The sequence below is a fragment of the Macaca nemestrina genome, chromosome 18 (genome assembly GCF_043159975.1).
Source record: "Macaca nemestrina isolate mMacNem1 chromosome 18, mMacNem.hap1, whole genome shotgun sequence".
Taxonomy (NCBI): domain Eukaryota; kingdom Metazoa; phylum Chordata; class Mammalia; order Primates; family Cercopithecidae; genus Macaca; species Macaca nemestrina.
This window is the reverse complement of record NC_092142.1, coordinates 43625126-43648124: the sequence shown is the minus strand read 5'-3', so window position 1 is coordinate 43648124 and position 22999 is coordinate 43625126.

Below are 22999 nucleotides of genomic sequence, written 5' to 3'. Positions count from 1 at the left end.
TGAGATGAATTAACAGAACACTAAGCAGTTTCTCAGAAAGCTTCTTTCCAGATTGCATCTGAGGATGTTTCCTTTTCAATATAGCCCTCTATGGGCTTCCAAATATCACTTTGCCAATTCCACAAGAATTGTCTTAGGGAAAGGCTTCTTGAGGGGAAAGCTGTAACTCTGTGAGATGATTTCACAGGACACAAAGAAGTTTCTCAGAAAGCTTCTTTCTCTTTGTTATCGGAGGATATTTCCATTGGCTGTATAGTCTCCAAAGGGATCCGAAATATCTGTTCTCAGATTCCACAGAAAGAAGGCAAGCAAAGACATCCACGAAATACAGATGTAACTCCGTGAGGTGAATTAACAGAACACTAAGCAGTTTCTCAGAAAGCTTCTTTCCAGATTTCATCTGAGGATATTTCCTTTTTCACCATAGCCCTCTATGGGCTTCCAAATATCACTTTGCCAATTCCACAAGAACTGTCTTAGCGAAAGGCTTCTTGAGGGAAAAGCTGTAACTCTGTGAGATGATTTCACAGAACACAAAGAAGTTTCTCAGAAAGCTTCTTTCTCTTTGTTATCGGAGGAGATTTCCTTTGGCCCTATAGTCTCCAAAGGGATCCGAAATATCTGTTCTCAGATTCCACAGAGAATAGGCGAGCAAAGAGTTCGAGGAAATACTGATGTAACTCTGTGAGGTGAATTAACAGAACACTAAGCAGTTTCTCAGAAAGCTTCTTTCCAGATTTCATCTGAGGTTATTTCCTTTTTCACCGTAGCCCTCTATGGGGTTCCAAATATCACTTTGCCAATTCCACAAGAACTGTCTTAGCGAAAGTCGTCTTGAGGGGAAAGTTGTAACTCTGTGAGATGATTTCACAGAACACAAAGCAGTTTCACAGAAAGCTACTTTCTCTTTGTTATCGGAGGATATTTCCATTGGCTCTATTGTCTCCAAAGGGATCCGAAATATCTGTTCTCAGATTCCATAGAAATAAGGCTAGCAAAGAGATCCACGAAATACGGATGTAACTCTGTGAGATGAATTAACAGAACACTAAGCAGTTTCTCAGAAAGCTTCTTTCCAGATTTGATCTGAGGATATTTCCATTTTCACCATAGCCCTCTATGTGCTTCCAAATATCACTTTGCCAATGCCACAATAACTCTCTTAGCGAAAGGCTTCTTGAGGGGAAAGCTGAAACTCTGTGTGATGATTTCACAGAACACAAAGAAGTTTCTCAGAAAGCTTCTTTCTCTTTGTTATCGGAGGATATTTCCATTGGCTGTATAGTCTCCAAAGGGATCCGAAATATCTGTTCTCAGATTCCATAGAAAGAAGGCTAGAAAGAGATCCACGAAATACAGATGTAACTCTGTGAGATGAATTAACAGAACACTAAGCAGTTTCTCAGAAAGCTTCTTTCCAGGTTTCATCTGAGGATATTTCCTTTTTCACCATAGCCCTCTATGGGCTTCCAAATATCCCTTTGCCAATTCCACAAGAACTATCTTAGCGAAAGGCTTCCTGAGGGAAAAGCTGTAACTCTGTGAGATGATTTCACAGAACACAAAGATGTTTCTCAGAAAGCTTCTTTCTCTTTGTTATCGGAGGATATTTCCATTGGCTCTATAGTCTCCAAAGGGATCCGAAATATCTGTTCTCAGATTCCACAGAAAGAAGGCTAGCAAAGGGATCCACGAAATGCAGATGTAACTCTGTGAAATGAATTAACAGAAATGTAAGAAGTTTCTCAGAAAGCTTCTTTCCAGATATCATCTGAGGATATTTCCTTTTTCACCATAGCCCTCTATGGGCTTCCAAATATCACTTTGCCAATACCACAAGAACTGTCTTAGCGAAAGGCTTCTAGAGGGGAAAGCTTAACTCTGTGAGATGATTTCACAAAACACAAAGAAGTTTCTCAGAAAGCTTCTTTCTCTTTGTTATCGGAGGATATTTACTTTTACCCTATAGTCTCCAAAGGGATCCGAAATATCTGTTCTCAGATTCCACAGAAAGAAGACTGGCAAAGAGATCCACGAAATACAGATGTAGCTCTGTGAGATGAATTAACAGAACACTAAGCATGTTCTCAGAAAGCTTCTTTCCAGATTTCATCTGAGGATATTTCCTTTTTCAACATAGCCCTCTATGGGCTTCCAAATATCACTTTGCCAATTCCACAAGAACTGTCTTAGCGAAAGGCTTCTTGAGGGGAAAGTTGTAACTCTGTGAGATGATTTCACAGAACACAAAGAAGTTTCCAGAAGCTTCTTTCTCTTTGTTATCGGAGGATATTTCCTTTGGCCTTATAGTCTCCAAATGGACAAGAAATATCTCTTCTCAGATTCCACAGAAATAAGGCTAGCAAAGAGATCCACGAAATACAGATGTAACTCTGTGAGATGAATTAACAGAACACTAAGCAGTTTCTCAGAAAGCTTCTTTCCAGATTGCATCTGAGGATGTTTCCTTTTCAATATAGCCCTCTATGGGCTTCCAAATATCACTTTGCCAATTCCACAAGAACTGTCTTAGGGAAAGGCTTCTTGAGGGGAAAGCTGTAACTCTGTGAGATGATTTCACAGGACACAAAGAAGTTTCTCAGAAAGCTTCTTTCTCTTTGTTATCGGAGGATATTTCCATTGGCTGTATAGTCTCCAAAGGGATCCGAAATATCTGTTCTCAGATTCCACAGAAAGAAGGCAAGCAAAGACATCCACGAAATACAGATGTAACTCCGTGAGGTGAATTAACAGAACACTAAGCAGTTTCTCAGAAAGCTTCTTTCCAGATTTCATCTGAGGATATTTCCTTTTTCACCATAGCCCTCTATGGGCTTCCAAATATCACTTTGCCAATTCCACAAGAACTGTCTTAGCGAAAGGCTTCTTGAGGGAAAAGCTGTAACTCTGTGAGATGATTTCACAGAACACAAAGAAGTTTCTCAGAAAGCTTCTTTCTCTTTGTTATCGGAGGAGATTTCCTTTGGCCCTATAGTCTCCAAAGGGATCCGAAATATCTGTTCTCAGATTCCACAGAGAATAGGCGAGCAAAGAGTTCGAGGAAATACTGATGTAACTCTGTGAGGTGAATTAACAGAACACTAAGCAGTTTCTCAGAAAGCTTCTTTCCAGATTTCATCTGAGGTTATTTCCTTTTTCACCGTAGCCCTCTATGGGGTTCCAAATATCACTTTGCCAATTCCACAAGAACTGTCTTAGCGAAAGTCGTCTTGAGGGGAAAGTTGTAACTCTGTGAGATGATTTCACAGAACACAAAGCAGTTTCACAGAAAGCTACTTTCTCTTTGTTATCGGAGGATATTTCCATTGGCTCTATTGTCTCCAAAGGGATCCGAAATATCTGTTCTCAGATTCCATAGAAATAAGGCTAGCAAAGAGATCCACGAAATACGGATGTAACTCTGTGAGATGAATTAACAGAACACTAAGCAGTTTCTCAGAAAGCTTCTTTCCAGATTTGATCTGAGGATATTTCCATTTTCACCATAGCCCTCTATGTGCTTCCAAATATCACTTTGCCAATGCCACAATAACTCTCTTAGCGAAAGGCTTCTTGAGGGGAAAGCTGAAACTCTGTGTGATGATTTCACAGAACACAAAGAAGTTTCTCAGAAAGCTTCTTTCTCTTTGTTATCGGAGGATATTTCCATTGGCTGTATAGTCTCCAAAGGGATCCGAAATATCTGTTCTCAGATTCCATAGAAAGAAGGCTAGAAAGAGATCCACGAAATACAGATGTAACTCTGTGAGATGAATTAACAGAACACTAAGCAGTTTCTCAGAAAGCTTCTTTCCAGGTTTCATCTGAGGATATTTCCTTTTTCACCATAGCCCTCTATGGGCTTCCAAATATCCCTTTGCCAATTCCACAAGAACTATCTTAGCGAAAGGCTTCCTGAGGGAAAAGCTGTAACTCTGTGAGATGATTTCACAGAACACAAAGATGTTTCTCAGAAAGCTTCTTTCTCTTTGTTATCGGAGGATATTTCCATTGGCTCTATAGTCTCCAAAGGGATCCGAAATATCTGTTCTCAGATTCCACAGAAAGAAGGCTAGCAAAGGGATCCACGAAATGCAGATGTAACTCTGTGAAATGAATTAACAGAAATGTAAGAAGTTTCTCAGAAAGCTTCTTTCCAGATATCATCTGAGGATATTTCCTTTTTCACCATAGCCCTCTATGGGCTTCCAAATATCACTTTGCCAATACCACAAGAACTGTCTTAGCGAAAGGCTTCTAGAGGGGAAAGCTTAACTCTGTGAGATGATTTCACAAAACACAAAGAAGTTTCTCAGAAAGCTTCTTTCTCTTTGTTATCGGAGGATATTTACTTTTACCCTATAGTCTCCAAAGGGATCCGAAATATCTGTTCTCAGATTCCACAGAAATAAGGCTATCAAAGAGATCCACGAAATACAGATGTAACTCTGTGAGTGGAAGTCACACATCACAGAGCAGGTTCTCAGAAAGCTTCTTTCCAGATTTCATCTGAGGATATTTCCTTTTTCAACATAGCCCTCTATGGGCTTCCAAATATCACTTTGCCAATTCCACAAGAACTGTCTTAGCGAAAGACATCTTGAGGGGAAAGCAGTAACTCTGTGAGATGATTTCACAGAAAACAAAGAAGTTTCTCAGAAAGCTTCTTTCTCTTTGTTATCGGAGGATATTTCTTTTGGCCCTATAGTCTCCAAATGGATCCGAAATAACTGTTCTCAGATTCCACAGAAAGAAGGCTAGCAAAGAGATCCACGAAATACAGATGTAGCTCTGTGAGATGAATTAACAGAACACTAAGCAGTTTCTCAGAAAGCTTCTTTCCAGATTTCATCTGAGGATATTTCCTTTTTCAGCATAGCCCTCTATGGGCTTCCAAATATCACTTTGCCAATTCCACAAGAACTGTCTTAGCGAAAGGCTTCTTGAGGGGAAAGTTTTAACTCTGTGAGATGATTTCACAAAACACAAAGAGGTTTCTCAGGAAGCTTTTTCTCTTTGTTATCGGAGGATATTTCCTTTGGCACTATAGTCTGCAGAGGGATCCGAAATATCTGTTCTCAGATTCCACAGAAATAAGGCTAGCAAAGAGATCCACGAAATACAGATGTAATTCTGTAATGAACTAACACAACACTAAGCATTTTCTCAGAAAGCTTCTTTCCAGATGTCATCTGAGGATATTTCCTTTTTCACCATAGCCCTCTATGTGCTTCCAAATATCACTTTGCCAATTCCACAGGAACTGTCTTAGCGAAAGACTTCTTGAGGGGAAAGCTGTAACTCTGTGAGATGGTTTCACAGAACACAAAGAAGTTTCTCAGAAACCTTCTTCCTCTTTGTTATTGCAGGATATTTCCATTAGCTCTATAATCTCCAAAGGGATCCGAAATATCTGTTCTCAGATTCCACAGAAAGAAGGCAAGCAAAGACATCCACGAAATACAGATGTAACTCCGTGAGGTGAATTAACAGAACACTAATCATTTTCTCAGAAAGCTTCTTTGCAGATTTCATCTGAGGATATTTCCTTTTTCACCATAGCCCTCTATGGGCTTCCAAATATCACTTTGCCAATTCCACAAGAACTGTCTTAGCGAAAGGCTTCTTGAGGGAAAAGCTGTAACTCTGTGAGATGATTTCACAGAACACAAAGAAGTTTCTCAGAAAGCTTCTTTCTCTTTGTTATCGGAGGAGATTTCCTTTGGCCCTATAGTCTCCAAAGGGATCCGAAATATCTGTTCTCAGATTCCACAGAGAATAGGCGAGCAAAGAGTTCGAGGAAATACTGATGTAACTCTGTGAGATGAATTAACAGAACACTAAGCAGTTTCTCAGAAAGCTTCTTTCCAGATTGCATCTGAGGTTATTTCCTTTTTCACCGTAGCCCTCTATGGGCTTCCAAATATCACTTTGCCAATTCCACAAGAACTGTCTTAGCGAAAGGCTTCTTGAGGGAAAAGCTGTAACTCTGTGAGATGATTTCACAGAACACAAAGAAGTTTCTCAGAAAGCTTCTTTCTCTTTGTTATCGGAGGAGATTTCCTTTGGCCCTATAGTCTCCAAAGGGATCCGAAATATCTGTTCTCAGATTCCACAGAGAATAGGCGAGCAAAGAGTTCGAGGAAATACTGATGTAACTCTGTGAGATGAATTAACAGAACACTAAGCAGTTTCTCAGAAAGCTTCTTTCCAGATTGCATCTGAGGTTATTTCCTTTTTCACCGTAGCCCTCTATGGGGTTCCAAATATCACTTTGCCAATTCCACAAGAACTGTCTTAGCGAAAGTCGTCTTGAAGGGAAAGTTGTAACTCTGTGAGATGATTTCACAGAACACAAAGCAGTTTCACAGAAAGCTACTTTCTCTTTGTTATCGGAGGATATTTCCATTGGCTCTATAGTCTCCAAAGGGATCCGAAATATCTGTTCTCAGATTCCATAGAAATAAGGCTAGCAAAGAGATCCACGAAATACGGATGTAACTCTGTGAGATGAATTAACAGAACACTAAGCAGTTTCTCAGAAAGCTTCTTTCCAGATTTGATCTGAGGATATTTCCATTTTCACCATAGCCCTCTATGTGCTTCCAAATATCACTTTGCCAATGCCACAATAACTCTCTTAGCGAAAGGCTTCTTGAGGGGAAAGCTGAAACTCTGTGTGATGATTTCACAGAACACAAAGAAGTTTCTCAGAAAGATTCTTTCTCTTTGTTATCGGAGGATATTTCCATTGGCTGTATAGTCTCCAAAGGGATCCGAAATATCTGTTCTCAGATTCCATAGAAAGAAGGCTAGAAAGAGATCCACGAAATACAGATGTAACTCTGTGAGATGAATTAACAGAACACTAAGCAGTTCCTCAGAAAGCTTCTTTCCAGGTTTCATCTGAGGATATTTCCTTTTTCACCATAGCCCTCTATGGGCTTCCAAATATCCCTTTGCCAATTCCACAAGAACTATCTTAGCGAAAGGCTTCCTGAGGGAAAAGCTGTAACTCTGTGAGATGATTTCACAGAACACAAAGATGTTTCTCAGAAAGCTTCTTTCTCTTTGTTATCGGAGGAAAGTTCCTTTGGCCTTATAGACTCCAAAGGGATCCGAAATATCTGTTCTCAGATTCCACAGAAATAAGGCTAGCAAAGAGATCCACGAAATACGGATGTAACTCTGTGAGATGAATTAACAGAACACTAAGCAGTTTCTCAGAAAGCTTCTTTCCAGATTTGATCTGAGGATATTTCCATTTTCACCATAGCCCTCTATGTGCTTCCAAATATCACTTTGCCAATGCCACAATAACTCTCTTAGCGAAAGGCTTCTTGAGGGGAAAGCTGAAACTCTGTGTGATGATTTCACAGAACACAAAGAAGTTTCTCAGAAAGCTTCTTTCTCTTTGTTATCGGAGGATATTTCCATTGGCTGTATAGTCTCCAAAGGGATCCGAAATATCTGTTCTCAGATTCCATAGAAAGAAGGCTAGAAAGAGATCCACGAAATACAGATGTAACTCTGTGAGATGAATTAACAGAACACTAAGCAGTTTCTCAGAAAGCTTCTTTCCAGGTTTCATCTGAGGATATTTCCTTTTTCACCATAGCCCTCTATGGGCTTCCAAATATCCCTTTGCCAATTCCACAAGAACTATCTTAGCGAAAGGCTTCCTGAGGGAAAAGCTGTAACTCTGTGAGATGATTTCACAGAACACAAAGATGTTTCTCAGAAAGCTTCTTTCTCTTTGTTATCGGAGGATATTTCCATTGGCTCTATAGTCTCCAAAGGGATCCGAAATATCTGTTCTCAGATTCCACAGAAAGAAGGCTAGCAAAGGGATCCACGAAATGCAGATGTAACTCCGTGAAATGAATTAACAGAAATGTAAGAAGTTTCTCAGAAAGCTTCTTTCCAGATATCATCTGAGGATATTTCCTTTTTCATCATAGCCCTCTATGGGCTTCCAAATATCACTTTGCCAATACCACAAGAACTGTCTTAGCGAAAGGCTTCTAGAGGGGAAAGCTTAACTCTGTGAGATGATTTTACAAAACACAAAGAAGTTTCTCAGAAAGCTTCTTTCTCTTTGTTATCGGAGGATATTTACTTTTACCCTATAGTCTCCAAAGGGATCCGAAATATCTGTTCTCAGATTCCACAGAAAGAAGGCTAGCAAAGAGATCCACGAAATACAGATGTAGCTCTGTGAGATGAATTAACAGAACACTAAGCAGTTTCTCAGAAAGCTTCTTTCCAGATTTCATCTGAGGATATTTCCTTTTTCAACATAGCCCTCTATGGGCTTCCAAATATCACTTTGCCAATTCCACAAGAACTGTCTTAGCGAAAGGCTTCTTGAGGGGAAAGTTGTAACTCTGTGAGATGATTTCACAGAACACAAAGAAGTTTCCAGAAGCTTCTTTCTCTTTGTTATCGGAGGATATTTCCTTTGGCCTTATAGTCTCCAAATGGACAAGAAATATCTCTTCTCAGATTCCACAGAAATAAGGCTAGCAAAGAGATCCACGAAATACAGATGTAACTCTGTGAGTGGAAGTCACACATCACAGAGCAGTTTCTCAGAAAGCTTCTTTCCAGATTTCATATGAGGATATTTCCTTTTTCAACATAGCCCTCTATGGGCTTCCAAATATCACTTTGCAATTCCACAAGAACTGTCTTAGCGAAAGGTATCTTGAGGGGAAAGCTGTAACTCTGTGAGATGATTTCACAGAACACAAAGAAGGTTCTCAGAAAGCTTCTTTCTCTTTGTTATCGGAGGATATTTCCTTTGGCCCTATAGTCTCCAAAGGGATCCGATATATCTTTTCTCAGATTCCACAGAAAGAAGGCTAGCAAAGAGATCCACGAAATACAGATGTAATTCTGTAATGAACTAACACAACACTAAGCATTTTCTCAGAAAGCTTCTTTCCAGATGTCATCTGAGGATATTTCCTTTTTCACCATAGCCCTCTATGTGCTTCCAAATATCACTTTGCCAATTCCACAGGAACTGTCTTAGCGAAAGACTTCTTGAGGGGAAAGCTGTAACTCTGTGAGATGGTTTCACAGAACACAAAGAAGTTTCTCAGAAACCTTCTTCCTCTTTGTTATTGCAGGATATTTCCATTAGCTCTATAATCTCCAAAGGGATCCGAAATATCTGTTCTCAGATTCCACAGAAAGAAGGCAAGCAAAGACATCCACGAAATACAGATGTAACTCCGTGAGGTGAATTAACAGAACACTAAGCAGTTTCTCAGAAAGCTTCTTTCCAGATTTCATCTGAGGATATTTCCTTTTTCACCATAGCCCTCTATGGGCTTCCAAATATCACTTTGCCAATTCCACAAGAACTGTCTTAGCGAAAGGCTTCTTGAGGGAAAAGCTGTAACTCTGTGAGATGATTTCACAGAACACAAAGAAGTTTCTCAGAAAGCTTCTTTCTCTTTGTTATCGGAGGAGATTTCCTTTGGCCCTATAGTCTCCAAAGGGATCCGAAATATCTGTTCTCAGATTCCACAGAGAATAGGCGAGCAAAGAGTTCGAGGAAATACTGATGTAACTCTGTGAGATGAATTAACAGAACACTAAGCAGTTTCTCAGAAAGCTTCTTTCCAGATTTCATCTGAGGTTATTTCCTTTTTCACCGTAGCCCTCTATGGGCTTCCAAATATCACTTTGCCAATTCCACAAGAACTGTCTTAGCGAAAGGCTTCTTGAGGGAAAAGCTGTAACTCTGTGAGATGATTTCACAGAACACAAAGAAGTTTCTCAGAAAGCTTCTTTCTCTTTGTTATCGGAGGAGATTTCCTTTGGCCCTATAGTCTCCAAAGGGATCCGAAATATCTGTTCTCAGATTCCACAGAGAATAGGCGAGCAAAGAGTTCGAGGAAATACTGATGTAACTCTGTGAGGTGAATTAACAGAACACTAAGCAGTTTCTCAGAAAGCTTCTTTCCAGATTGCATCTGAGGTTATTTCCTTTTTCACCGTAGCCCTCTATGGGGTTCCAAATATCACTTTGCCAATTCCACAAGAACTGTCTTAGCGAAAGTCGTCTTGAGGGGAAAGTTGTAACTCTGTGAGATGATTTCACAGAACACAAAGCAGTTTCACAGAAAGCTACTTTCTCTTTGTTATCGGAGGATATTTCCATTGGCTCTATAGTCTCCAAAGGGATCCGATATATCTGTTCTCAGATTCCATAGAAATAAGGCTAGCAAAGAGATCCACGAAATACGGATGTAACTCTGTGAGATGAATTAACAGAACACTAAGCAGTTTCTCAGAAAGCTTCTTTCCAGATTTGATCTGAGGATATTTCCATTTTCACCATAGCCCTCTATGTGCCTCCAAATATCACTTTGCCAATGCCACAATAACTCTCTTAGCGAAAGGCTTCTTGAGGGGAAAGCTGAAACTCTGTGTGATGATTTCACAGAACACAAAGAAGTTTCTCAGAAAGCTTCTTTCTCTTTGTTATCGGAGGATATTTCAATTGGCTGTATAGTCTCCAAAGGGATCCGAAATATCTGTTCTCAGATTCCATAGAAAGAAGGCTAGAAAGAGATCCACGAAATACAGATGTAACTCTGTGAGATGAATTAACAGAACACTAAGCAGTTTCTCAGAAAGCTTCTTTCCAGGTTTCATCTGAGGATATTTCCTTTTTCACCATAGCCCTCTATGGGCTTCCAAATATCCCTTTGCCAATTCCACAAGAACTATCTTAGCGAAAGGCTTCCTGAGGGAAAAGCTGTAACTCTGTGAGATGATTTCACAGAACACAAAGATGTTTCTCAGAAAGCTTCTTTCTCTTTGTTATCGGAGGAAAGTTCCTTTGGCCTTATAGACTCCAAAGGGATCCGAAATATCTGTTCTCAGATTCCACAGAAATAAGGCTAGCAAAGAGATCCACGAAATACAGATGTAACTCTGTGAGTGGAAGTCACACATCACCGAGCAGGTTCTCAGAAAGCTTCTTTCCAGATTTCATCTGAGGATATTTCCTTTTTCAACATAGCCCTCTATAGGCTTCCAAATATCACTTTGCCAATTCCACAAGAACTGTCTTAGCGAAAGGCATCTTGAGGGGAAAGCTGTAACTCTGTGAGATGATTTCACAGAAAACAAAGAAGTTTCTCAGAAAGCTTCTTTCTCTTTGTTATCGGAAGATATTTCTTTTGGCCCTATAGTCTCCAAATGAATCCGAAATAACTGTTCTCAGATTCCACAGAAAGAAGGCTAGCAAAGAGATCCACGAAATACAGATGTAGCTCTGTGAGATGAATTAACAGAACACTAAGCAGTTTCTCAGAAAGCTTCTTTCCAGATTTCATCTGAGGATATTTCATTTTTCAGCATAGCCCTCTATGGGCTTCCAAATATCACTTTGCCAATTCCACAAGAACTGTCTTAGCGAAAGGCTTCTTGAGGGGAAAGTTTTAACTCTGTGAGATGATTTCACAAAACACAAAGAAGTTTCTCAGAAAGCTTTTTCTCTTTGTTATCGGAGGATATTTCCTTTGGCACTATAGTCTGCAGAGGGATCCGAAATATTTGTTCTCAGATTCCACAGAAATAAGGCTAGCAAAGAGACCCACGAAATACAGATGTAACTCTGTGAGTGGAAGTCACACATCACAGAGCAGTTTCTCAGAAAGCTTCTTTCCAGATTTCATATGAGGATATTTCCTTTTTCAACATAGCCCTCTATGGGCTTCCAAATATCACTTTGCCAATTCCACAAGAACTCTCTTAGCGAAAGGCATCTTGAGGGGAAAGCTGTAACTCTGTGAGATGATTTCACAGAACACAAAGAAGGTTCTCAGAAAGCTTCTTTCTCTTTGTTATCGGAGGATATTTCCTTTGGCCCTATAGTCTCCAAAGGGATCCGATATATCTGTTCTCAGATTCCACAGAAAGAAGGCTAGCAAAGAGATCCACGAAATACAGATGTAATTCTGTAATGAACTAACACAACACTAAGCATTTTCTCAGAAAGCTTCTTTCCAGATGTCATCTGAGGATATTTCCTTTTTCACCATAGCCCTCTATGTGCTTCCAAATATCACTTTGCCAATTCCACAGGAACTGTCTTAGCGAAAGACTTCTTGAGGGGAAAGCTGTAACTCTGTGAGGTGGTTTCACAGAACACAAAGAAGTTTCTCAGAAACCTTCTTCCTCTTTGTTATCGCAGGATATTTCCATTAGCTCTATAATCTCCAAAGGGATCCGAAATATCTGTTCTCAGTTTCCACAGAAAGAAGGCAAGCAAAGACATCCACGAAATACAGATGTAACTCCGTGAGGTGAATTAACAGAACACTAAGCAGTTTCTCAGAAAGCTTCTTTCCAGATTTCATCTGAGGATATTTCCTTTTTCACCATAGCCCTCTATGGGCTTCCAAATATCACTTTGCCAATTCCACAAGAACTGTCTTAGCGAAAGGCTTCTTGAGGGAAAAGCTGTAACTCTGTGAGATGATTTCACAGAACACAAAGAAGTTTCTCAGAAAGCTGCTTTCTCTTTGTTATCGGAGGAGATTTCCTTTGTCCCTATAGTCTCCAAAGGGATCCGAAATATCTGTTCTCAGATTCCACAGAGAATAGGCGAGCAAAGAGTTCGAGGAAATACTGATGTAACTCTGTGAGGTGAATTAACAGAACACTAAGCAGTTTCTCAGAAAGCTTCTTTCGAGATTTCATCTGAGGTTATTTCCTTTTTCACCGTAGCCCTCTATGGGGTTCCAAATATCACTTTGCCAATTCCACAAGAACTGTCTTAGCGAAAGTCGTCTTGAGGGGAAAGTTGTAACTCTGTGAGATGATTTCACAGAACACAAAGCAGTTTCACAGAAAGCTACTTTCTCTTTGTTATCGGAGGATATTTCCATTGGCTCTATAGTCTCCAAAGGGATCCGAAATATCTGTTCTCAGATTCCATAGAAATAAGGCTAGCAAAGAGATCCACGAAATACGGATGTAACTCTGTGAGATGAATTAACAGAACACTAAGCAGTTTCTCAGAAAGCTTCTTTCCAGATTTGATCTGAGGATATTTCCATTTTCACCATAGCCCTCTATGTGCTTCCAAATATCACTTTGCCAATGCCACAATAACTCTCTTAGCGAAAGGCTTCTTGAGGGGAAAGCTGAAACTCTGTGTGATGATTTCACAGAACACAAAGAAGTTTCTCAGAAAGCTTCTTTCTCTTTGTTATCGGAGGATATTTCCATTGGCTGTATGGTCTCCAAAGGGATCCGAAATATCTGTTCTCAGATTCCATAGAAAGAAGGCTAGAAAGAGATCCACGAAATACAGATGTAACTCTGTGAGATGAATTAACAGAACACTAAGCAGTTTCTCAGAAAGCTTCTTTCCAGGTTTCATCTGAGGATATTTCCTTTTTCACCATAGCCCTCTATGGGCTTCCAAATATCCCTTTGCCAATTCCACAAGAACTATCTTAGGGAAAGGCTTCCTGAGGGAAAAGCTGTAACTCTGTGAGATGATTTCACAGAACACAAAGATGTTTCTCAGAAAGCTTCTTTCTCTTTGTTATCGGAGGATATTTCCATTGGCTCTATAGTCTCCAAAGGGATCCGAAATATCTGTTCTCAGATTCCACAGAAAGAAGGCTAGCAAAGGGATCCACGAAATGCAGATGTAACTCTGTGAAATGAATTAACAGAAATGTAAGAAGTTTCTCAGAAAGCTTCTTTCCAGATATCATCTGAGGATATTTCCTTTTTCACCATAGCCCTCTATGGGCTTCCAAATATCACTTTGCCAATACCACAAGAACTGTCTTAGCGAAAGGCTTCTAGAGGGGAAAGCTTAACTCTGTGAGATGATTTCACAAAACACAAAGAAGTTTCTCAGAAAGCTTCTTTCTCTTTGTTATCGGAGGATATTTACTTTTACCCTATAGTCTCCAAAGGGATCCGAAATATCTGTTCTCAGATTCCACAGAAAGAAGGCTAGCAAAGAGATCCACGAAATACAGATGTAGCTCTGTGAGATGAATTAACAGAACACTAAGCAGTTTCTCAGAAAGCTTCTTTCCAGATTTCATCTGAGGATATTTCCTTTTTCAACATAGCCCTCTATGGGCTTCCAAATATCACTTTGCCAATTCCACAAGAACTGTCTTAGCGAAAGGCTTCTTGAGGGGAAAGTTGTAACTCTGTGAGATGATTTCACAGAACACAAAGAAGTTTCCAGAAGCTTCTTTCTCTTTGTTATCGGAGGATATTTCCTTTGGCCTTATAGTCTCCAAATGGACAAGAAATATCTCTTCTCAGATTCCACAGAAATAAGGCTAGCAAAGAGATCCACGAAATACAGATGTAACTCTGTGAGATGAATTAACAGAACACTAAGCAGTTTCTCAGAAAGCTTCTTTCCAGATTGCATCTGAGGATGTTTCCTTTTCACCATAGCCCTCTATGGGCTTCCAAATATCACTTTGCCAATTCCACAAGAATTGTCTTAGGGAAAGGCTTCTTGAGGGGAAAGCTGTAACTCTGTGAGATGATTTCACAGGACACAAAGACGTTTCTCAGAAAGCTTCTTTCTCTTTGTTATCGGAGGATATTTCCTTTGGCACTATAGTCTCCAAAGGGATCCGAAATATCTGTTCTCAGATTCCACAGAAATAAGGCTATCAAAGAGATCCACGAAATACAGATGTAACTCTGTGAGTGGAAGTCACACATCACAGAGCAGGTTCTCAGAAAGCTTCTTTCCAGATTTCATCTGAGGATATTTCCTTTTTCAACATAGCCCTCTATGGGCTTCCAAATATCACTTTGCCAATTCCACAAGAACTGTCTTAGCGAAAGACATCTTGAGGGGAAAGCTGTAACTCTGTGAGATGATTTCACAGAAAACAAAGAAGTTTCTCAGAAAGCTTCTTTCTCTTTGTTATCGGAGGATATTTCTTTTGGCCCTATAGTCTCCAAATGGATCCGAAATAACTGTTCTCAGATTCCACAGAAAGAAGGCTAGCAAAGAGATCCACGAAATACAGATGTAGCTCTGTGAGATGAATTAACAGAACACTAAGCAGTTTCTCAGAAAGCTTCTTTCCAGATTTCATCTGAGGATATTTCCTTTTTCAGCATAGCCCTCTATGGGCTTCCAAATATCACTTTGCCAATTCCACAAGAACTGTCTTAGCGAAAGGCTTCTTGAGGGGAAAGTTTTAACTCTGTGAGATGATTTCACAAAACACAAAGAAGTTTCTCAGGAAGCTTTTTCTGTTTGTTATCGGAGGATATTTCCTTTGGCACTATAGTCTGCAGAGGGATCCGAAATATCTGTTCTCAGATTCCACAGAAATAAGGCTAGCAAAGAGATCCACGAAATACAGATGTAACTCTGTGAGTGGAAGTCACACATCACAAAGCAGTTTCTCAGAAAGCTTCTTTCCAGATTTCATATGAGGATATTTCCTTTTTCAACATAGCCCTCTATGGGCTTCCAAATATCACTTTGCCAATTCCACAAGAACTCTCTTAGCGAAAGGCATCTTGAGGGGAAAGCTGTAACTCTGTGAGATGATTTCACAGAACACAAAGAAGGTTCTCAGAAAGATTCTTTCTCTTTGTTATCGGAGGATATTTCCTTTGGCCCTATAGTCTCCAAAGGGATCCCATATATCTGTTCTCAGATTCCACAGAAAGAAGGCTAGCAAAGAGATCCACGAAATACAGATGTAATTCTGTAATGAACTAACACAACACTAAGCATTTTCTCAGAAAGCTTCTTTCCAGATGTCATCTGAGGATATTTCCTTTTTCACCATAGCCCTCTATGTGCTTCCAAATATCACTTTGCCAATTCCACAGGAACTGTCTTAGCGAAAGACTTCTTGAGGGGAAAGCTGTAACTCTGTGAGATGGTTTCACAGAACACAAAGAAGTTTCTCAGAAACCTTCTTCCTCTTTGTTATTGCAGGATATTTCCATTAGCTCTATAATCTCCAAAGGGATCCGAAATATCTGTTCTCAGATTCCACAGAAAGAAGGCAAGCAAAGACATCCACGAAATACAGATGTAACTCCGTGAGGTGAATTAACAGAACACTAAACATTTTCTCAGAAAGCTTCTTTCCAGATTTCATCTGAGGATATTTCCTTTTTCACCATAGCCCTCTATGGGCTTCCAAATATCACTTTGCCAATTCCACAAGAACTGTCTTAGCGAAAGGCTTCTTGAGGGAAAAGCTGTAACTCTGTGAGATGATTTCACAGAACACAAAGAAGTTTCTCAGAAAGCTTCTTTCTCTTTGTTATCGGAGGAGATTTCCTTTGGCCCTATAGTCTCCAAAGGGATCCGAAATATCTGTTCTCAGATTCCACAGAGAATAGGCGAGCAAAGAGTTCGAGGAAATACTGATGTAACTCTGTGAGATGAATTAACAGAACACTAAGCAGTTTCTCAGAAAGCTTCTTTCCAGATTGCATCTGAGGTTATTTCCTTTTTCACCGTAGCCCTCTATGGGCTTCCAAATATCACTTTGCCAATTCCACAAGAACTGTCTTAGCGAAAGGCTTCTTGAGGGAAAAGCTGTAACTCTGTGAGATGATTTCACAGAACACAAAGAAGTTTCTCAGAAAGCTTCTTTCTCTTTGTTATCGGAGGAGATTTCCTTTGGCCCTATAGTCTCCAAAGGGATCCGAAATATCTGTTCTCAGATTCCACAGAGAATAGGCGAGCAAAGAGTTCGAGGAAATACTGATGTAACTCTGTGAGATGAATTAACAGAACACTAAGCAGTTTCTCAGAAAGCTTCTTTCCAGATTGCATCTGAGGTTATTTCCTTTTTCACCGTAGCCCTCTATGGGGTTCCAAATATCACTTTGCCAATTCCACAAAACTGTCTTAGCGAAAGTCGTCTTGAGGGGAGAGTTGTAACTCTGTGAGATGATTTCACAGAACACAAAGCAGTTTCACAGAAAGCTACTTTCTCTTTGTTATCGGAGGATATTTCCATTGGCTCTATAGTCTCCAAAGGGATCCGAAATATCTGTTCTCAGATTCCATAGAAATAAGGCTAGCAAGGAGATCCACGAAATACGGATGTAACTCTGTGAGATGAATTAACAGAACACTAAGCAGTTTCTCAGAAAGCTTCTTTCCAGATTTGATCTGAGGATATTTCCATTTTCACCATAGCCCTCTATGTGATTCCAAATATCACTTTGCCAATGCCACAATAACTCTCTTAGCGAAAGGCTTCTTGAGGGGAAAGCTGAAACTCTGTGTGATGATTTCACAGAACACAAACAAGTTTCTCAGAAAGATTCTTTCTCTTTGTTATCGGAGGATATTTCCATTGGCTGTATAGTCTCCAAAGGGATCCGAAATATCTGTTCTCAGATTCCATAGAAAGAAGGCTAGAAAGAGATCCACGAAATACAGATGTAACTCTGTGAGATGAATTAACAGAACACTAAGCAGTTTCTCAGAAAGCTTCTTTCCAGGTTTCATCTGAGGATATTTCCTTTTTCACCATAGCCCTCTATGGGCTTCCAAATATCCCTTTGCCAATTCCACAAGAACTATCTTAGCGAAAGGCTTCCTGAGGGAAAAGCTGTAACTCTGTGAGATGATTTCACAGAACACAAAGATGTTTCTCAGAAAGCTTCTTTCTCTTTGTTATCGGAGGAAAGTTCCTTTGGCCTTATAGACTCCAAAGGGATCCGAAATATCTGTTCTCAGATTCCACAGAAATAAGGCTAGCAAAGAGATCCACGAAATACAGATGTAACTCTGTGAGTGGAAGTCACACATCACAGAGCAGGTTCTCAGAAAGCTTCTTTCCAGATTTCATCTGAGGATATTTCCTTTTTCAACATAGCCCTCTATAGGCTTCCAAATATCACTTTGCCAATTCCACAAGAACTGTCTTAGCGAAAGGCATCTTGAGGGGAAAGCTGTAACTCTGTGAGATGATTTCACAGAAAATAAAGATGTTTCTCAGAAAGCTTCTTTCTCTTTGTTATCGGAGGATATTTCTTTTGGCCCTATAGTCTCCAAATGGATCCGAAATAACTGTTCTCAGATTCCACAGAAAGAAGGCTAGCAAAGAGATCCACGAAATACAGATGTAGCTCTGTGAGATGAATTAACAGAACACTAAGCAGTTTCTCAGAAAGCTTCTTTCCAGATTTCATCTGAGGATATTTCCTTTTTCAGCATAGCCCTCTATGGGCTTCCAAATATCTCTTTGCCAATTCCACAAGAACTGTCTTAGCGAAAGGCTTCTTGAGGGGAAAGTTTTAACTCTGTGAGATGATTTCACAAAACACAAAGAAGTTTCTCAGAAAGCTTTTTCTCTTTGTTATCGGAGGATATTTCCTTTGGCACTATAGTCTGCAGAGGGATCCGAAATATCTGTTCTCAGATTCCACAGAAATAAGGCTAGCAAAGAGACCCACGAAATACAGATGTAACTCTGTGAGTGGAAGTCACACATCACAGAGCAGTTTCTCAGAAAGCTTCTTTCCAGATTTCATATGAGGATATTTCCTTTTTCAACATAGCCCTCTATGGGCTTCCAAATATCACTTTGCCAATTCCACAAGAACTCTCTTAGCGAAAGGCATCTTGAGGGGAAAGCTGTAACTCTGTGAGATGATTTCACAGAACACAAAGAAGGTTCTCAGAAAGCTTCTTTCTCTTTGTTATCGGAGGATATTTCCTTTGGCCCTATAGTCTCCAAAGGGATCCGATATATCTGTTCTCAGATTCCACAAAAAGAAGGCTAGCAAAGAGATCCACGAAATACAGATGTAATTCTGTAATGAACTAACACAACACTAAGCATTTTCTCAGAAAGCTTCTTTCCAGATGTCATCTGAGGATATTTCCTTTTTCACCATAGCCCTCTATGTGCTTCCAAATATCACTTTGCCAATTCCACAGGAACTGTCTTAGGGAAAGACTTCTTGAGGGGAAAGCTGTAACTCTGTGAGATGGTTTCACAGAACACAAAGAAGTTTCTCAGAAACCTTCTTCCTCTTTGTTATCGCAGGATATTTCCATTAGCTCTATAATCTCCAAAGGGATCCGAAATATCTGTTCTCAGGTTCCACAGAAAGAAGGCAAGCAAAGACATCCACGAAATACAGATGTAACTCCGTGAGGTGAATTAACAGAACACTAAGCAGTTTCTCAGAAAGCTTCTTTCCAGATTTCATCTGAGGATATTTCCTTTTTCACCATAGCCCTCTATGGGCTTCCAAATATCACTTTGCCAATTCCACAAGAACTGTCTTAGCGAAAGGCTTCTTGAGGGAAAAGCTGTAACTCTGTGAGATGATTTCACAGAACACAAAGAAGTTTCTCAGAAAGCTTCTTTCTCTTTGTTATCGGAGGAGATTTCCTTTGGCCCTATAGTCTCCAAAGGGATCCGAAATATCTGTTCTCAGATTCCACAGAGAATAGGCGAGCAAAGAGTTCGAGGAAATACTGATGTAACTCTGTGAGATGAATTAACAGAACACTAAGCAGTTTCTCAGAAAGCTTCTTTCCAGATTGCATCTGAGGTTATTTCCTTTTTCACCGTAGCCCTCTATGGGGTTCCAAATATCACTTTGCCAATTCCACAAGAACTGTCTTAGCGAAAGTCGTCTTGAGGGGAAAGTTGTAACTCTGTGAGATGATTTCACAGAACACAAAGCAGTTTCACAGAAAGCTACTTTCTCTTTGTTATCGGAGGATATTTCCATTGGCTCTATAGTCTCCAAAGGGATCCGAAATATCTGTTCTCAGATTCCATAGAAATAAGGCTAGCAAAGAGATCCACGAAATACGGATGTAACTCTGTGAGATGAATTAACAGAACACTAAGCAGTTTCTCAGAAAGCTTCTTTCCAGATTTGATCTGAGGATATTTCCATTTTCACCATAGCCCTCTATGTGCTTCCAAATATCACTTTGCCAATGCCACAATAACTCTCTTAGCGAAAGGCTTCTTGAGGGGAAAGCTGAAACTCTGTGTGATGATTTCACAGAACACAAAGAAGTTTCTCAGAAAGCTTCTTTCCCTTTGTTATCGGAGGATATTTCCATTGGCTGTATAGTCTCCAAAGGGATCCGAAATATCTGTTCTCAGATTCCATAGAAAGAAGGCTAGAAAGAGATCCACGAAATACAGATGTAACTCTGTGAGATGAATTAACAGAACACTAAGCAGTTTCTCAGAAAGCTTCTTTCCAGGTTTCATCTGAGGATATTTCCTTTTTCACCATAGCCCTCTATGGGCTTCCAAATATCCCTTTGCCAATTACACAAGAACTATCTTAGCGAAAGGCTTCCTGAGGGAAAAGCTGTAACTCTGTGAGATGATTTCACAGAACACAAAGATGTTTCTCAGAAAGCTTCTTTCTCTTTGTTATCGGAGGAAAGTTCCTTTGGCCCTATAGTCTCCAAAGGGATCCGAAATATCTGCTCTCACAATTCACAGAAATAAGGCTAGCAAAGAGATCCACGAAATACAGATGTAACTCTGTGAGATGAATTAACAGAACACTAAGCAGTTTCTCAGAAAGCTTCTTTCCAGATTGAATCTGAGGATGTTTCCTTTTCACCATAGCCCTCTCTGGGCTTCCAAATATCACTTTGCCAATTCCACAAGAACTGTCTTAGGGAAAGGCTTCTTGAGGGGAAAGCTGTAACTCTGTGAGATGATTTCACAGGACACAAAGAAGTTTCTCAGAAAGCTTCTTTCTCTTTGTTATCGGAGGATATTTCCTTTGGCACTATAGTCTCCAAAGTGATCCGAAATATCTGTCCTCAGATTCCACAGAAATAAGGCTATCAAAGAGATCCACGAAATACAGATGTAACTCTGTGAGTGGAAGTCACACATCACAGAGCAGTTTCTCAGAAAGCTTCTTTCCAGATTTCATATGAGGATATTTCCTTTTTCAACATAGCCCTCTATGGGCTTCCAAATATCACTTTGCCAATTCCACAAGAACTCTCTTAGCGAAAGGCATCTTGAGGGGAAAGCTGTAACTCTGTGAGATGATTTCACAGAACACAAAGAAGGTTCTCAGAAAGCTTCTTTCTCTTTGTTATCGGAGGATATTTCCTTTGGCCCTATAGTCTCCAAAGGGATCCGATATATCTGTTCTCAGATTCCACAGAAAGAAGGCTAGCAAAGAGATCCACGAAATACAGATGTAATTCTGTAATGAACTAACACAACACTAAGCATTTTCTCAGAAAGCTTCTTTCCAGATGTCATCTGAGGATATTTCCTTTTTCACCATAGCCCTCTATGTGCTTCCAAATATCACTTTGCCAATTCCACAGGAACTGTCTTAGCGAAAGACTTCTTGAGGGGAAAGCTGTAACTCTGTGAGATGGTTTCACAGAACACAAAGAAGTTTCTCAGAAACCTTCTTCCTCTTTGTTATCGCAGGATATTTCCATTAGCTCTATAATCTCCAAAGGGATCCGAAATATCTGTTCTCAGATTCCACAGAAAGAAGGCAAGCAAAGACATCCACGAAATACAGATGTAACTCCGTGAGGTGAATTAACAGAACACTAAGCAGTTTCTCAGAAAGCTTCTTTCCAGATTTCATCTGAGGATATTTCCTTTTTCACCATAGCCCTCTATGGGCTTCCAAATATCACTTTGCCAATTCCACAAGAACTGTCTTAGCGAAAGGCTTCTTGAGGGAAAAGCTGTAACTCTGTGAGATGATTTCACAGAACACAAAGAAGTTTCTCAGAAAGCTTCTTTCTCTTTGTTATCGGAGGAGATTTCCTTTGGCCCTATAGTCTCCAAAGGGATCCGAAATATCTGTTCTCAGATTCCACAGAGAATAGGCGAGCAAAGAGTTCGAGGAAATACTGATGTAACTCTGTGAGATGAATTAACAGAACACTAAGCAGTTTCTCAGAAAGCTTCTTTCCAGATTGCATCTGAGGTTATTTCCTTTTTCACCGTAGCCCTCTATGGGGTTCCAAATATCACTTTGCCAATTCCACAATAACTCTCTTAGCGAAAGGCTTCTTGAGGGGAAAGCTGAAACTCTGTGTGATGATTTCACAGAACACAAAGAAGTTTCTCAGAAAGCTTCTTTCTCTTTGTTATCGGAGGATATTTCCATTGGCTGTATAGTCTCCAAAGGGATCCGAAATATCTGTTCTCAGATTCCATAGAAAGAAGGCTAGAAAGAGATCCACGAAATACAGATGTAACTCTGTGAGATGAATTAACAGAACACTAAGCAGTTTCTCAGAAAGCTTCTTTCCAGGTTTCATCTGAGGATATTTCCTTTTTCACCATAGCCCTCTATGGGCTTCCAAATATCCCTTTGCCAATTCCACAAGAACTATCTTAGCGAAAGGCTTCCTGAGGGAAAAGCTGTAACTCTGTGAGATGATTTCACAGAACACAAAGATGTTTCTCAGAAAGCTTCTTTCTCTTTGTTATCGGAGGATATTTCCTTTGGCTCTATAGTCTCCAAAGGGATCCGAAATATCTGTTCTCAGATTCCACAGAAAGAAGGCTAGCAAAGGGATCCACGAAATGCGGATGTAACTCTGTGAAATGAATTAACAGAAATGTAAGAAGTTTCTCAGAAATCTTCTTTCCAGATATCATCTGAGGATATTTCCTTTTTCACCATAGCCCTCTATGGGCTTCCAAATATCACTTTGCCAATACCACAAGAACTGTCTTAGCGAAAGGCTTCTAGAGGGGAAAGCTTAACTCTGTGAGATGATTTCACAAAACACAAAGATGTTTCTCAGAAAGCTTCTTTCTCTTTGTAATCGGAGGATATTTACTTTTACCCTATAGTCTCCAAAGGGATCCGAAATATCTGTTTTCAGATTCCACAGAAAGAAGGCTAGCAAAGAGATCCACGAAATACAGATGTAGCTCTGTGAGATGAATTAACAGAACACTAAGCAGTTTCTCAGAAAGCTTCTTTCCAGATTTCATCT